Raw genomic sequence first — 16,706 nt, 5'->3', positions numbered from 1 at the left:
CTCAAATCCATTTCCTGCGAATTAAATTTTTAGATGTTATTTTAGATTATAGGAGTGATAATTAAATTTTTTTTCCCTTCCAGTGGTAGACTTTTCTGTGGCTTTTCAACCACAGCGACCTCACAGAGAGGCACATTTTAAGAATTCAAGTCCTTCCACCTCGACATCTTTTCTTTGATTTTGTCCTCTCATGCATTCTGTGTGTTCCCTCTCCAAAAGTGCCATTCACATTATGGTGAAAAACCTCATGCAATAATGTGGGGTGTTTCAGCAAACATTCATGTGGTAAATAAGAGAGTAGCTGGAATGCTGTGGCGAACGCTGTGGTAAATATGTCATTATTAGATGGTTTTACTCATTAAGATCAAAAGCCACAAATTCAAAGGCGATCTCAAACCTTGAAAAGGGAAAAGCTATTTATTGAGAAAAAGAGGAAAAATCAAAGGATCTTAACTGACTTTTTGAGGATTTTCTTCAGGATTTGTTAAAAGCTCTTGTTCCACGCAGACATAAACACTCTCTGTTCTTCCGCATCAAGGAGAAATTCTTTTCAGCATTAATTTCCGAGCTTATTGGACAAACCAGCTTTCTATAGTTCTGTAATCACAGGGCAGCATGAAAAACGATGGGAATTATCACGATCCTCATAATGGCAGTTTCCGTGATGGAAGGAGCTCAACCACAACTGAACTCTACTACATTCATGACAAGACAATGTCTTAATTCACACTGAGGACTAGGACTGCAGTCTGCACAGTGTATTCCTAAACCCATTATTTAGATTGTGCATCCAGTTTCCTATGATTCCAAGCAGCTAGTTTCAAATATCTGAAAACTATGCCACCCGATTCAAAGGAAACATTTTTTAAGAGCATCCAAACGAAAGCAAATATGTAATTTCCAAAATTAAGGACAAGTAAGGTGATAAACCTTTACCTCCATGGAGAAATACAGCACGTGTTTTCAACTTGGTATGGGGTAATGATTCAATTTAGAGTAAGTAGAAAAAAAATGGACATACTGCTGTTTTTCGGCTCAAAGTTTTGGATATTTGAATGAGATGGCAGAGTAAGGGTGATACCAGTTCATTTCAGTTTGATTCTATGTTATTGAATCATGACAACAGTTGCCTCAAGACACTTTACATTGTAAGGTAAAGACTCTACAATAATAGAGAGAAACACCCAAAAGCTCTTTGGTGACAGTGGGAAGGAAAAACTCCCTTTTAACAGGAAGAAACCTCTGAAAGAAACAGTCTCAGGCTGAGGGGAGGAAGACAGGACAAAGACATGTTGTGGGAGAGTTTATATTCTAAAGGTGCATCTGTAATTGAGAGTGATTTTACTTTCTAACTGGGTGGTGAAAAACATGTAAAACTAAATGTACTAAGTAGTGTGAAACTTTTAAATCAAACTTAAAAATAATACTATAATCAACTGTGCATGTTTAGGATTGTTGCACAGGCCAAACTTTATTTCTAAGTAAATACGTTACAGATAAAAGGAAGGTGAACTCTGTTCTTTAGGTGTCATATATATGCGTATATCCCCCTATTCACTTTTATTTCACTGTTATTTCAGCAATTTGGGGGTTTCAGTTTGGATGTAACCATAGATTGGCAACATCTGACAATTTTAGAAGGTTTCATGACCTACATATACTGTGTCACTTCACACCATATTTCTCTCCCTGTGTGAGAATGAAAAATTACTGCAGCAATTTCTCAGAATATACTGCTGCTTCATTTTCTTTGTGGTAGTTTCCATCATATTCAACCAAATCTGCAGACCTCATGACTTTCTGGTGACTTTCCCTTATGAGCATAGTTCTTCTGACTAAAATAAAAATATACATATACTTCATGTACAGTGGGGCAAAAAAGTATTTAGTCAGCCACCGATTGTGCAAGTTCCCCCACCTAAAATGATGACAGAGGTCAGTAATTTGCACCAGAGGTACACTTCAACTGTGAGAGACAGAATGTGGAAAAAAAAAAAAAATCCATGAATCCACATGGTAGGATTTGTAAAGAATTTATTCCTAAATTAAGGTGGAAAATAAGTATTTGGTCACCTCAAACAAGGAAAATCTCTGGCTCTCACAGACCTGTAACGTCTTCTGTAAGAAGCTTTTCTGTCCCCCACTCGTTACCTGTATGAATGGCACCTGTTTGAACTCATCATCTGTATCAAAGACACCTGTCCACAGCCTCAAACAGTCAGACTCCAAACTCTGCCATGGCCAAGACCAAAGAGCTTTTGAAGGACACCAGGAAAAGTATTGTAGACCTGCACCAGACTGGGAAGAGTGAATCTACAATAGGCAAGCAGCTTGGTGTGAAAAAAATCAACTGTGGGAGCAATCATCAGAAAATGGAAGACATACAAGACCACTGATAATCTCCCTCGATCTGGGGCTCCACGCAAGATCTCATCCCGTGGGGTCAAAATGATCATGAGAACGGTGAGCAAAGATCCCAGAACCACACGGGGGGACCTGGTGAATGACCTGCAGAGAGCTGGGACCAAAGTAACAAAGGTCACCATCAGTAACACACTACAACGGCAGGGAATCAAATCCCGCAGTGCCAGACGTGTTCCGCTGCTGAAGCCAGTGCATGTCCAGGCCCGTCTGAAGTTTGCCAGAGAGCACATGGATGATACAGCAGAGGATTGGGAGAATGTCATGTGGTCAGATGAAACCAAAGTAGAACTTTTTGGTATAAACTCAACTCGTCGTGTTTGGAGGAAGAAGAATACTGAGTTGCATCCCAAGAACACCATACCTACTGTGAAGCATGGGGGTGGAAACATCATGCTATGGGGCTGTTTTTCTGCCAAGGGGACAGGACGACTGATCCGTGTTAAGGACAGAATGAATGGGGCCATGTATCGTGAGATTTTGAGCCAAAACCTCCTTCCATCAGTGAGAACTTTGAAGATGAAACGAGGCTGGGTCTTCCAACATGACAATGATCCAAAACACACCGCCCGGACAACAAAGGAGTGGCTCCGTAAGAAGCATTTGAAAGTCCTGGAGTGGCCTAGCCAGTCTCCAGACCTCAACCCCATAGAAAATCTGTGGCGGGAGTTGAAAGTCCGTGTTGCTCGGCGACAGCCCCAAAACATCACTGCTCTCGAGAAGATCTGCATGGAGGAATGGGCCAAAATACCAGCTACTGTGTGTGCAAACCTGGTAAAGACCTATAGTAAACGTTTGACCTCTGTTATTGCCAACAAAGGTTATGTTACAAAGTATTGAGTTGTATTTTTGTTATTGACCAAATACTTATTTTCCACCCTGATTTACAAATAAATTCTTTACAAATCCTACCATGTGGATTCATGTTGAAATGTACCTCTGGTGCAAATTACTGACCTCTGTCATCATTTTAGGTGGGGGAACTTGCACAATCGGTGGCTGACTAAATACTTTTTTGCCCCACTGTACTTTGGGTAAAAGCCAGAATTTAGACAGGTTACATAGGCTATCATGAATGTTCTTGGTTTGGGGGAGGAAGCCTTCCTAATTTATGTTTAGCAAAAACTTTAACTAAACATAAATTAGGAAGTAAATTAATAGTTTAATGACCTACTTGTAGACCTGCCCTTTACTGGCTGAATGCACCTGCAGGGGTTTACAACAGCAAGTATGCTTCTACTTTTTTTTAGTAACAACTAAGCTTGAACTTGACAAAGGAAATGTGCAAGCAACTCAGCTCACATAAAAATGTCAACTAAACAATTAGTAAAAAGCACACAGGCAGCTGCATATTGTGAATCATAACATAGAGTGACACTCACTCACCGATGCCTTCATTTAGATATATACTTCAAAGGTCCTTTAGAGGAAGCTCTGAGTTTCAGAACTATGTTGTATTCTTGGTAGAACCACAGTGAAACTATATAGTCCTCAGTTGTTTCCCGTGAGACTTGTGTCAGCTGCAAACTCCACTGACAGAAGTTAGATCAAGCATAGAAAGCAGATTCAGCTCTCTACAATAGATAAAATCTGACAAGCAACATGGATCCAGACTTGTCTCCACTCTAGATCTTTTTGGCTCGTAACACTTTGCCTTTCCTCTGTCCTTAGGAAGCCTGTAAAAATGCTCTTATATGGGGAAAAACCCCGAACAAATAAACGTAATGCACCAGAGCCACTGCCTTCCAACTGGGTGAATTTGCTCCAAAAATATCACTGTGTCCCAGCCCAGAAAACAAGGTTATCTGAAAAAGGCATCTCAATCTATAGTCAAGCATTTTTAAGCACTTGGTAAAGTACTCGGGAACATTTTGTTTTAATTTAGTTTCCAATGGTGAATGTTTATCTTATGTGTAGCTGTATGTGTTGTTCCTCTGTTGTGCAGCAAGTTTTTTCACATAGAGACTAAAACGCTGAAAAATGGAAACAGATGCTCATTGTCCCAGCGTGAAAAGGCAGACAGGAGGGGGGGGAAAGGACAGGAAGAGAAAAAGAAAAGATTTATAGAATCTAATGATTCCATACAACAGTAGCAGATTCAAGATGAGTTACTTTTTTCACACATTTGAGCTGCTGAGAAAACTACGTAGCACTAAAAATATATTTCAAATAACTAGCTCCAAATAGAGGCAGTTTATTCTGCTGTTGTATCATTTAAATAGCAATACAGTAACACATTTTTGAGATATCTTTGCTGACTTTTTAGGGAATAGGGAAATGGGACATCTTTGCGTGCCACTGAAAGGAATCCTGTCACTCAAGCTGCTGTTCTGGGACTGCCTCTATTTTTGGTACCTGAAGCACAGACACATGCCATACGGTTACACTGACACAAACAGAGACGCAATAAATAATAAATCCACCAAACAGGAAGATATTATCCACTCACGGCTTGTTGGAAGTCAATAATTTGCAAAGCAGCTCACAGGGAAAATTGGTTGCAATAAACCCATTATGCAAAAATGCAAAGTGGAATAGAAGCAGGAGGAACACAGCTAGCCTTGAAGTGAGGTGGGACTTTGAGGCAACATCCACCTCTTTCCATGCTAGCTTCGGTTCAATTAGCATCCGCAATTTATTTCTCAAAAATGTGAAGCTTTTATAAGCCTTTCTGAAAAGCTGCAGCATGGAATATATCTGAACACCGTGTCATTTTAATAAGCCCTACACAGGTGTTTTCACTTGGCTGATTAAACTTGGCTGATCCTCATACGACCATGTACTAACTCTGACTCTCCTGCTAGGCTTTCTTGCAGGTCCAAAGACGGCAAAAATAACAACTTCTGAATTTTCCTTTGTATAAACACAATTTCAAATTAGCCTTTTGTCCAACAAAATGAATGCACCTGGCTACAAATATTGGATTGTTGGCTAATTCTGCACAAGAAGAGCAATAATACACAGAGGTGGCAAAGGTACAGACGTGCTTTGCTTAAGTAGAAGCACTGACACCTGTGTTAAAAAAGCACTGATTTGACTTCTTTACTCAAGTAAGTCAGTAAACTGAAAAAGTACAGACTCTGAAATGCACCCAAAATACAAGAGTGAAAAGTAGTTCTGATGATAAACACCACAACTGCTGTGCACCAGTCCATTGCAGTGCTTTACAGTAAATTCAACACAATACAGCAATCTAAACTGTTTATCCTGCACTAAACTGCTGAGCATTTTCATGCAGCCTTTGAATAACACAGTCAGTATATCTCAGTTTGTTTTCCACATTGACATTTCCACCAGCTATTTTTCTGCAAAGATGACTGAACCTTTTATCAGTATCATAATAAAATTATATTAAGACATGGGAATAAAACTCTTTTTTTTTTGCCTCCACACCTAAACATAAAGTATAGTCAGGGGAAGATTTAAGCAGATGTCATCTTGGCTGATTTCCACCCTTTACACTGACAGTATACTGCTTATTCTGTCTTTATACTACACAGTATATAAGACTGATTTCAGTGAATGAATTTAACCATCATTAGTTGAAATTGAAATTGATCTCTGCTACACTTGATGTGACCTAACTGGCCATGAACACCACAACCAGTACTGCAATAACAGGATGATAGCAGAAACATTAGTTTGGTTTGCAGGATGTTTCACAACATGAAAAAACATAACTTCACATCATATAAAGATCCGGTGCAAGATTCAAAAAAATGAAGCCATTACAAGCTTTAAAATTCCAGTTTATCAAATGTCACCGAGCGGTCCTTACCTTTAAATCTAACCTCTCTTCTTCCTCTCCTGTCCTGTCTTTCTTACATCTTTCTCCATCTCTGAGTGAAGTTATCGCTCACTCTTTTCTCGCCCTGGGAAATACAGAGGCTGTACCTTAAGCTAGCAGACACACTGTGCATCAAACTGCACACAAACATTTTGTAGGCTTGCTGATATTTGTTGAGCTGATAGAAATGATGCATTTAAAATTACCTGACACTTAAAAAACACACTTTACTCCCTTTAGCTCTTCTTCTGTGGCACTAGCTAGATGTTGAAGTTCTGCAACCACAAATTTCTGCACCAAAAATAAATGGAACTCTAGATCGTTCTGACCCAACCTAACCCCTGAGTAAAGATGATACATAAACTATATGTTTTGCCTCTTTAATCTTAGGTGATGGATACACCAACAGGATTGTCTCTTATGATATTGTTCCCTCCATTTAGGACCAAATAGCTTTGATATTTGAAGGCTTGTCTTCAACATAAAGTAACGAACACGTTTTGAAAATGTCAAGAGTAGGCAGGAAAAGTAAATCATTTTAAGAAAAATAAATACTCCAAGTAGATACCTGAAAATTCTACTTAAGTACAGCAACAGTGCATTTGTGCTAAATTACGTCCCATCTCTGATAATATATGAATAGTTTATTCGTGTTCACCACTAGACTTCAGCTGAATTAAATGGGAGGTGTTTTGTAGTGTAGCATACACGATGCTAAAGGATACATCACTGTATTTTGTCATTATATCTGTGATTAGCTCTAGTGCTAACCTTGAACTGACACCAGATAAATAGCCTAAATTAGCAAGTGCTGTTGTGTTATATATTTGGAGCAGTTCATTGCCAAATGAAAACAGACACAAACAAAGAGTGTAGACCTAGTTTTATAATTAACTCAGTAGATTGCATTAGTGGATTTAAATCAGTGGCTTTATTAGTAAAGTATTTGTTATGCTGGTTAGTACATTTCAGAGTGCTTTGCAGGTAATAAAGTAATAAAACTTACAAAATAAACACAATAATATCAGTGAGAGGTGCTAAAATATGAATAAAAATGAATTAATTTGATATAAAACAATATTTTTAAAAATCTTCATAATATATTAGTGTGTCTGTCCCAACAGCTCAGAGCATAAAAACTAAAACAAAAGTTTCCGTCCTGAGCTTTGGAACAACTAAAACACTGCTGCTAGAAGTCCTGAGAGACCATCCTGGTCCATGGTATGTCAGACATGTAGGCTGATGTGAAACCTGAAAGTTCTTTAAAGTAACACAACTTTAAAATCAATACGGAAACTGACAGGCAACTAATGTAAAGACTTAGTGCAGTATGTTCTCTCCTTGTGATCCCTGTCAGCACCTGTGCGGCACAGTTCTAAATCTATTGCAACTGATTTATAGCATTTTGGGGGTAGACCAGATAGGATAGCTTTACAAAATGCTCGCCTTCGAGAAATAAAAGCATACGTTAGTCTCTCTGTGTCACTCAGAGAAATCCTGGTAGACTTGTAAAAGGTTTTATGGGGGTACAAGCACAGATATCTAAACTACATCTAAAAGAAGCATCGGCTGGACCCGTACAGCTGTGAAAAGAAACCCCCTGATAGCACTATCTGGGGATAAAATGCATAAAATAAAAAAAGTAAAGGCCCCACAACTGTTCCTTGGGGAACACCATAAATTATCATTATTTTTTTAAGGGGGGAGGGGTGACTATTAACTGCCAAAGGAAAAAAAATGCAAACCAGCATAATCCTTTGTTCTATTTAAAAGAATTTAGCGATTAACTTTAACTAAAACCAGAGTTCATGTCAAATAGTACCAAGAAAGAAATATAATATTTTAATACGTCCAAGGATTATTTTCTACTTTTAAAAGGACTACATCTGCACCAGGACAGATATATCAGAAATATATAAAACAAATCTAATTTATTGTTAATAAATGAATGTTGATTAATCTAGGCTTTTTTTTTAAACAGACTTCATAAACTTAAATTGTGTAATAAATTAAGTTTTATAGGAAGACTCAAAACTATTAGAACTTTTGCACCCATCCAGTTGGTTGGCATGTGTACATATCTCCTCACCATCTGGGAGATATCATCTGTGTCATAAATTTACAATATGTCTGACCATCCGGATAACTAAAAACAAGATTATACGAGCGGTTCTACCCACTCAGCTGCACATAATAACCATTTAAATGATACAGCATGAATGCAACAAAAAGCCTGCTGTGGAAAAGATATAAATTTAAAGTTGTTGAATGCCCACACAAAAATAAGTTTTTTCTCTACTTTTAAAAGAAAATGATGTTGTAGAAAAGCTTACATCATTTGGAAAAGAATTTCTGAGAGTGGGACAATAACAACTGAATGCACAATAATTTGATTTACAATTTATTTTCGGTCTAGTGTAGAGACTTTACTTGATGATCGAAGGGCTCTCCCAAGTGTGTATTTAGTGAGGTGGCTTACATTTTTGCTTTCATGCTTTTACATTTCTATAAATGGTTCTTTTCACTGCAGTAATTCTTTCTACTTGGTTTTGGATATGGACCCAAAAACCACAATGTTTAGTGTTTTAGTTAAAGTCTACCATCAACGGGAGAACTAGTTATCTTGACCACTGGGTATCAAAAGCATGTTTTCAGTAGATACTTTTCAAGACAGATTAATCAAAAATATGTCAGTTAACACCATATTAGAAATAGAAATGTATAACAGTGGGTAAAATATCTCATTAGCTTTTTCTTTTGCCAAATTGTATGCATCTAGTCAATAAGCGATCCTAATTGGTCAATCAATAACTGCATGAAAACCATCCCTGCCCGTAGGAAGCTTTGTGTGAAAATTACCTTCGTGCTCAAGTGAAATCAAGAAAACAACATGTTTCTTTGACTACCACTCATCTCTTAGAGGCCATCATCTCTGCACAGCTCCTTTCTGTGCAGCATTGACTAAAGTGATAATCACAGCATTTCATAGCCACAGGTCAGTACTGAGTGAGATGCCCTAAAGAGACTGTTGTGGTACAGGTTTCAGGCATCTTGTTCTCATTGCCTGCTCTTGTTGTTATCTGAAGTTCTACAAAAAGATTGAAGCTACATGTACGGTGTGCCACCTGGCATAAACTAATTTTATAGCTCCTCTATAAACGGCACCAATTGGCTTTAACACATTGAGTACCGAATACGGTTGTTCGGCAGCACCTTGCTGTATATTTCTGCAGCCTGTCCTGATTCTACTATCATCATAATTACATTAACGGCAAAGAGCTAAAATATGCATTTTCTATAAATAATCAACTCTATTAGTCTCACTGATGGTTGAGCTGTGATAGATGTGAGGTGGGAGGAAGCAGAGGAGGGATTTACTTTTTTATCTGGTTTTTTCCAGATAAGAGCAGCTAGGATGTCATGGCGACCGTATCAATCTGGACCCAAGTCAAACATGTTTGACATAATTCAAGAATGCATTTCACGCCATGGCATTCGTCCTGAAAGTAAATTGAGTCTGAACAGCAGGCAGAATAAATACGCCAATCACGGCTTCTGGCAAATTCTATGATTTATGCCTTTCAAACAGGATTGTTTCACATATCAGTTTTTCTACCTTTCCTTTCATGTGCATGCCATGTGTTGAGTTCTGTGGACGTACTACTGTGGTAGGATTCAAGCACAAGGCTTCATGACAGATACTTTACACATGCCAGACTGTTAGACGATGGAAGAACTGTGAGACAACGATAAAATGTTCATATTAAAAGCATTTACCCCTCTCCAGGCGCCAGACTGTCTGACACTGGCTCAAATTGATTCTTAATTGGGTTTGTATGGACCCTGGATCTACTGTTGATGAGCACAGTGAAAAGTGGACAACTACGGCTTCGACTCGTGCTTCGCAGAAACGTGATAACACCACGGACCTAACGGAGGGAGAAATTACTTCTTATAGTTCTCGCCTCTCTTTAGAAAAAATGATTGTTATGAAACGGATAATCTGCACATCTTGAGAACAAGTTTAAAAGAATGATCCATCATCCAGACACGGCAGAACAAAGCTACTGACTCAAAGGGATGTCATTACTCATCACAAGTCACAACCAGTTGGCATTAACCAGCTGTGTAGCTAGATGTCTTTTTGGGAGACTTTTTTTGGGGAGGGGTGAGATGCAATAAATCACTCAGAGTTGCTGTGGAATGCAAGCCAGTCCTCTGGAACAGTTTGGTCTTGGTAGAGGTGATTTTCTGTTTCTAGGCTGACATTCCTCATTACCTTTTTTGGCTTGTCGTGCACACTGACTCGTAGAACATGCTGGTTAAAAACTAAGGATTGAAGGGGAGAGGGACTCAAATGCTCCCCAGTGTACCTCTACCACCACCGTTTCCAATGAAGCTCAGCATGCCTCTATTTGAAGAGGAAGGGAGCAAGGTTATCCCTACCTTTCCCTTACTTGTGTTTTTTTTTTTCTTCCCCAGTCACAGAAGAGGCTTGTTACCAGAGCAAGCAGACGTAGTGGAGAGCTGTGCTGCAAAGCTTTATTCGAGCTGAGGGGAGAGTCTGCTGTGGATTAAGCCTTGTCCACAGCCTGGTCTGGTCTTAATTTCACTGCTTTTGTTCAGTCAGACTGGAGGGGTGCTTCTGATTACTGCCTATACCTTTGAAGAGTCACTGCAATTAATACATTTCAGGATTTACTAATAATAACAGTAAAGCATTAGTATAGGATTATTTTTAGATTATTTAATGACAGTTTGAAATATCTCATTGGGCTACATTTAATTGACTTACAGGAATAATCAGAATCAGTGGAGACTAAGATACCATTGCATTAGGCTTAAATGCAAAGCTATCCTCATACATGTTACATTAAACTGCACATGTCATCAGAATCGATTGAGTCATATTTTTTTGTGTGTGTTTGTAATTAAGCTGAACTTCATATATCTAGAGGTCATAAATTCAACTAAGGTTAATGGCCTGTATCATTGCACGAACTGGTAAATGTGTATTGCTTACTAATACGTGACTAGCATTTTCAGTTTTGAGTTGAGTTGCTGGTAATTGGAGTGGCAGACAGTCAAATAAGCGCCACTGACATGTAATGTATTATGTACCTGGCAGCAGCAAAGTGAAATACAGTTAATTTACTAATTCTTAACATGTTCATTTTTGGCGATGACAGGAAACCTTGGAGACAGCAGGGGGAAGACACAAAGCAAATGGCTTCAGGGTGGATTCAAACCCAGGCCTCTGCAATATCCTTGCAGCATATGAATCGCCTGCTCAACCCAGCAAGCTAGACCAACACCCTTTTTTTGTGGAACTTTCGATTTCAATTCAACACATACTGTGCTCTTATATATAAAATTGATCTGAATGGCCCACCATAGCCAGTAATGAACTGGACTGTAAAACTAATAACGCATAAACCACCTGTGCTTGTCTGTTTGTGTATATATTTGATCCATGTACAATAAATATAAAATATCAATGGACAATAGCTAACATACACAGCCACTGGCCAGTTCATTAGTTACACTTGTTCAACTGCTCATTATGCAAATATCTAATCAGCCAATCACATGTTCGCAACTTCATTTTCCATCTGCTGAAGTTCAATCTGAGCATGAGAATGGGGAAGAAACATGATACAAATGACTTTGAATGTGGTGTGGCTGTTGGTGACAGACAGGCTTATCTGCTGGGATAACCATCTCTAGGGTTTACAGAAAAGGATCCAGAAAAGAGAAAATATCGACTGAGTGGCAGTCCTTAGGGGGAAAATGCCTTGTTGATGTCAGAGGTAAGAGGAAAATGGTCGGACTGCATAAAGCTGATAGGAAGCCAACAGTAACTCAGATAACAACCAAGTACGCAAAAGAGTATCTCTAAATGCACAGTACATTGAACCTTAAGGCAGATAAGCTACAGCAGCAGAAGACCACACTGGGTGCCATACCTGTCAGCTAACAATAGGAAACAGGCATAGTTTGGTGTTCAGATAGATAGATTCATACTTTATTCATCCCCAGAGAGAATTTCAGAAATTCCAACAGTATCCCCAAATATGCTAGACATAAACAATACATAAGTATAATAGCATGCTAATAAATACACATTATGAAGTTAAAAACTGAGTCTTGATTTCCAGTGCAAGTCAGATAGCACAGCTCCTCTATGACAACGTCACCAGTTCAGTCCGATGCACCGCTGGACTATCACCTCCCTTCCCAGTTAGTGTTGGTGTCCACCAAGGATCAGCTCTGTCACCCCTCCTCTTCATTCTATGTATGGATACCATCACGGCCAACCTCCAGTTACCTCATCCATGGTCTCTCCTCTTTGCCGATGACATATTCCTCGCCAGCAAAGACAGAGAAAAGACCCAAACGCCGACTCAACACTGGTTCGATGAATATGGTATGCGGCTCAACACGAAAAAAAACCCAAATACCTGGAAGGAGGCCCCCAAACTGATGGCACCATCATAATTGACAACGAAAAGTTGAAGAAGACAGAAGAGTTCTGCTACTTGGGCTCAGTCATCAGCTACGATGGAAATATCACCTCCGATGACCGAGCACGAATAAATGCAGCCTGGTTAAAATGGTGACAGGTCACCGGTGTCCTTTGCAACAGAAGAATGCCAGATCGACTCAAGGGAAAAATCTACAAAACAGTGGTCCGCCTTATAGCCCTGTACGGCTCCGCATGTTGGCCCGCATTGACCACACATGAACAGGCCCTAAACACCATGGAGATGCGCATGCTCCGATGGAGCCTGGGAATTACAAGACGGGACCATGTTACGAACAAAGACATACGGAAGCGACTAGGCGTAGCCCCAATTAAGGAAAAGATGCTTGAGTCCCTGAGTCGCCTGAGGTGGTATGGACACGTGATTCAAAGCGATGAGAACTCTAGCAAAAACGGCTATGACGATCGACCCAGAAGGATGCTGGCCTCGAGGCAGACCAAAGATAGGATGGAGAAAATTAAGGAGGACATTAAGACCGTCAACACATCACCTGAGGATGCCTTGGAGAGAACCAAATGGAGAAACCTTTGCCAAAGAGCGGATCCTGCACCAGCGGGAACAACGCCAGGATGAAGAAAGAAGCCAGATAGCACAGTCAGAATTTGGCACAAACAGCATGAAAGTGTGGATTTGTGCTGTCTTGTATCAACAGTTTAGGCTCATGGTGATGTAACGATGTGGGTGACATTTTTGGCACACTTGGGGCCCCTCAGTATCAACTGAGCATTGTTTAAACAATATTGCTGCTGACTATCTCCATATACCCATCTTCTGTTGGCTTCTTACAGCATAATGTCACACAATCTCAAACTGGTTTTTTGACCATGGCATTGAGTTGTATTGTACTTACCTGACTTCCACAGTCAAGAGATTTTTGGGATGTGGTGTAATTGGGAGATTCCCATTATGGATGTACAACTAAGAAATCTGCAACTGTGTGATGCTATCACGTCAACAGGAACCAGAATCTCTGAGGAATGTTTCCAGCACCTTGTTGAATCAGTGCCATAAAGAATTAAAGCAGTTCAGGAGGTAAAAGGGTCCCAACCTGGTACTAGCAAGTTGTAGTAAGCAAACTGGCCAGGGAACATTATATGAAAATAATGGATTGTTTAAAAATGTGTAAAACTGCTTGACAAATATTTGTAGCACAACTTTGAGCTATAAATCACCAAAAGTGGCCTGGAAGAGTAATAATACATTACAAGACGACACAAGTGTGATTGCTGGAACAGGAATAAAGCAATGTTTTGCCTTTTAAAACAATCAAAAAATGACTCAGCCACTTGCTTTCTGAAGTGTCTACATTGCAATCTCGCCTTGTAGGTGTCATAAATTGGCCCAGGCACCCTGGGCTTAGCTGAGTGCCGGGGTGGTCCTCCACCAGCCCCATCTCAGGGTGGGCTAGCGTCAGCCTGCAGGCCCAGAGGGCTCGTCAATGTCACTTTGCTGCTGCTATTCTGGTCACAGAGTGGAGAGGAGTAAGTGGGTGAGTGTTTGGGTAGGACTCAGAAAAAAAAGGAGAACCTGTTGCAAGCGAAGGTATGTTCCAAGCACATGGTGGTCTATTCATTTTCAAAGCACTGAGATGCATTTAAAGCCAGAGCAGAGGAATTTACAAGTCGAGACTGCAAAGTGCTTCTGTTTGAGGAATGGGATTTAAAAACTAGTATTGAAAGAATGTCATGTGTGAAATGCAAAAACCTGGAGTGACGGATCTGGTAAACTGGTTGTAAGAGAGTCACAGTCTCAACCACTGATCCCTAAGCCTTCTTAATCAAGACTCACATTTTGACAGCCTTTTGTTTTATCTTTCCTTTAAAATGTTATTATTCTTAAAAACAGTAATTGGATACATATGATTGTTGCCAATAAACAAGATTTTAGTGTTTCTCAGCAATGGGATTTTTGTTACATTACCCAGTATTTAAGCCATTTTTCAACTAGACTAAACAAAGGAGCTAAGTAATCCCAAATGTCCAGATGTTTTAAGCCTTCCATTATAATTCTCTCAGTTGTCAGTGTTGCAGATTTTCAAAAGGGAGGGTGGTATGTTATAACATATTAATTCACATGCAAATAACAAGTAATAAAACTGCCAAAACAAATGTGTTTTCTAAATCAGTTGGAAATTAGCATTAACAAATTGCAAGATCTTATGTGCAGTGCATTTCTTTGAAGTCTGCAGAAAGAAAATTCCTATGTTATGCGATAACCAACACCCTATTGCAGGATGTGACCACTCCTTTCTTTATAACCCATAAATAAGAAGATTGTGATCTATTTGTTCCTTTATATCCCTCTTCTGGTTCTGTGACATTCTTAGATCCTTTGTGTAAAGTCAAATTTGGCTTTCTTTTATACTTTATTGCATTCCTTCTCTAACCAAATTCCTCTTGTGCTTTAATGGGTAGATGCTCCTCTGTATTTTCACTGAGCAAAAGCTGCTCCTGCCAGATTTGTGGCCTGTTGCGGTCCAAAAGAACAGCACCACAGGGAACTTCAGAAAAACTCACTCAAATTTCAGTTTTTGAAATACAGTCGTGCCTGGGGGGCAAGAGCATCTCCCAGCCCAATATTTCAAATGAGAGATGGAGTGCTACTCTGTTCTGAATAGAAGGCACAATGGCCTCACGCAGGATAAAGTACTAAATAACACGAAGCACCATGTAGGATAGGCTAGCTGCATGGTTACAGGCTGACACTTAAGTAACCCCTTGACAGGTGCTGAAGTCTTACGTGTCTGAATGGCAGCTTAAGAGTTTTCTGCCTTTTACAAGCCCAACCTTGGTTTATTCACCCAACACATGGATGGCTTTTATGGTGCTCAGGCAAATGGCATAGCACAATGGCGCTAAAGGTGCACAGAATGAAAAAAAAATATTCTGCATTTCTGGTAAGACATAACTGTCTACAGCATGAGTTGTTCAGTATGCATTATGTCTCCTAACTTTAACAAAGAATTTATTTTAACCCACCCCATGAGTCCATTTCAGCAAAGCTTTTTTTTTTCTTCTCTAGGCCAAAGCAAAATACCATAACAAAATGAGATGCCTGAAAACATACCAAAAGATACCTGACCTACCTACTAACTATGTGAAGTTAACTTATCTGGCCTTGTGAATATGTGAATATTGTGGTAACAATGCAGGATCAATGCAACCATCTGGTAACAATTGGCTGTGAAGGAAAAATGAATATTACCTGACTGCAAGTGGCTGCTGGAGGACAATGGCAGTTGCTGCAAAGAATTTTCTAAAATCCCAGTCATGCGGCACAACAAATGGGTCAGGTTCTCCAACCAGTTAGCAAAAACTTCCTAATGATCGCTTTGGTTTCTAGCATGTTCCTGTAGTAGTTTGAATAGAAGTGGTGGGCTTTTCTACAAACAATGGCCAGCCACTCTCCGAGCTGTAGTGAAACTGTGAAATGTTGGCTCCAGTGTTGAAGACAAACCTTCTCCATTTCTGGTTTGTGTCCCACTTGTTCAAATTTTACAACTGCTCAGCTAGTAGTTAGGAAGTATTCCATATATAGGTAGCCTTGGCAATCTGCTAGCAATCAAAGCAATCACTTGAAGGTTTTGGATGCAGCACCTTCGTTGCATTGGATTTTACCCAGTAAATGCCAGCAATCTCCAGGTGCCACTGCCAACCAGTTGGGGAATACACAGTGGTTGCATCACATCAAGCGCCTTGAGGCGACTGTTGTGATTTTGGCACTATATAAATGAAACTGAACTGAACTGAATTGAATAAGATCCATTATGACACAACTCTGGAGTAATGTATGCATGATGCCATGTGAGCTTAGGTATGTCAAATCAGAATGGTTCAATGTATCCTGCTAAGGGGCAGAAACAAACTAAGCCCAATTAACTAAAGCCGTTTACTCAATGGCCAGTAGTGGACATTTCTTGAGTTGGTTGTGTAAGTAACCCTCTGATATTCTTT

At 39.6% G+C, this 16,706-nt stretch overlaps 1 pseudogene; it reads left to right on the top strand.

Annotated features, from left to right (window-relative positions):
* Positions 1-12,388: 12,388 nt before the first annotated feature.
* On the top strand, positions 12,389-13,326 carry LOC145422050 (uncharacterized; annotated as a pseudogene).
* The last annotated feature ends 3,380 nt before the right edge of the window (positions 13,327-16,706 follow it).

The sequence above is a fragment of the Astatotilapia calliptera genome, chromosome 18 (assembly GCF_964374335.1).
Source record: "Astatotilapia calliptera chromosome 18, fAstCal68.1, whole genome shotgun sequence".
NCBI classification, from domain to species: domain Eukaryota; kingdom Metazoa; phylum Chordata; class Actinopteri; order Cichliformes; family Cichlidae; genus Astatotilapia; species Astatotilapia calliptera.
This window is presented reverse-complemented; position numbering and strand designations above follow the sequence as displayed.